Source organism: Triticum dicoccoides, chromosome 4A, assembly GCF_002162155.2.
Source record: "Triticum dicoccoides isolate Atlit2015 ecotype Zavitan chromosome 4A, WEW_v2.0, whole genome shotgun sequence".
Classification (NCBI taxonomy): domain Eukaryota; kingdom Viridiplantae; phylum Streptophyta; class Magnoliopsida; order Poales; family Poaceae; genus Triticum; species Triticum dicoccoides.
The window spans coordinates 626,094,011-626,095,591 of NC_041386.1; positions in this window are offsets into that span (position 1 = coordinate 626,094,011).

A 1,581-nucleotide genomic window follows, 5' to 3' on the forward strand; every position below is an offset into this window, starting at 1 on the left:
AGTTGGTTGAGAAAACATTTAATGAATGACAATGATGTTGTAGATCAGCTGTACATGTTGGCCAAGACACCATCTTCGACTATAACGACTTTCCAAGGGTACGAGATAAATGGGAATACATTTTACACGATCGTCCAAGATAAAAAGAGCACCAACCAAAACAGTGGTGTCCGCTTTGATGCAGCAACCGAAAATGGGCAAAAGGTCACATATTATGGTTACATAGAGGAGATATGGGAACTTGACTATGGACCCTCCTTTAAGGTCCCTTTGTTCCGGTGCAAATGGTTCAAGCTAACAGGAGGTGGGGTAAAGGTGGACGAGCAATACGGAATGACAATGGTGGATTTCAACAATCTTGGTTACCTTGACGAACCATTCGTCCTTGCCAAAGATGTCGCTCAGGTTTTTTATTTGAAGGACATGAGTAGCAAACCGAGGAAACGGAAAGATAAGAAAACGATCAGTACATCATGCGATGATCCAAAGCGCCACATTGTTCTTTCAGGGAAAAGAAACATCGTGGGAGTGGAGGACAAGACAGACATGTCAGAAGATTATAATATGTTTGCTGAAATTCCGCCCTTCAAAGTGAACATTGACCCAAGCATTAAGTTAAATGATGAGGATGCTCCATGGATACGGCACAATCGTAAGCAAGCAGGGACACAAGGGAAGAATTGATGTGTAATAGTTTATTGTACCAAACTTTGTATTTGGTCGATGAACTGAATGATGTATCAAACCTTTTGTCAAACCTTCAAGGGGTTTTAAAATGAATTAGTTTTATTTTTCTGATTTTTTTGATATATAATTGTATTTTTAAGATTTTAAAATGAATTAGTTTTATTTTTCTGATTTTAAAAGGAAAAAGGAAGAAGAAGAAAGAAGGAAAAAGGAAGAAAAAAACAGAAGAAAAAAGGAAAAACAGAAGAAAAAAACAAACAGAAGAAAAACAGAAGAAAAAAACAGAAGAAAAAAACAGAAGAAAAAAGGAAAAAGGAAAAAAGGAAGAAAAAAAGAAAATATGCCACCTACTGGGCCACCACGGCCTGAATACGACTAGAAACCCATTAAAGGGCCAGGATTCAGGCCCGCAGAAGGCCGAGTAGGCCCACAGGCACATAGTGACAGAATAGGCCCGTAAGCCTGCATTTGAGAGGAGCTCGAAGTGGTGAGCGCAGCCGCGCTTATAAACCACTGTCGAAGCCTCTCGGCTAGCGAGGTGGGACTAAACATCCCACCGCACCGCGCCAGTTCTAGCACAGACATTTAGTCCCGGTTGGGGAGGCGGACCGCGACTAAAGGGTACCCTTTAGTCACGGTTGTTGTCCCCAACTGCGACTAAAGGGTCTTTCTGCGCGGGAACGGAAGCGGCGCCAAAACCCTTTAGTCCCGGTTGGGGAGGCGGACCGCGACTAAAGGGTACCTTTAGTCGCGGTCCGCCTCTCCAACCGCGACTAAAGGTGCGTCTATAAATACTGCACTTAGCAGTTTTGCCACTTCCCATTCTCCTCTCTCTCGACGCCGAAGCGCTGCCCCGACGCCGACGCCGAAGCCCTGCCCCGACGCCGACGCCGA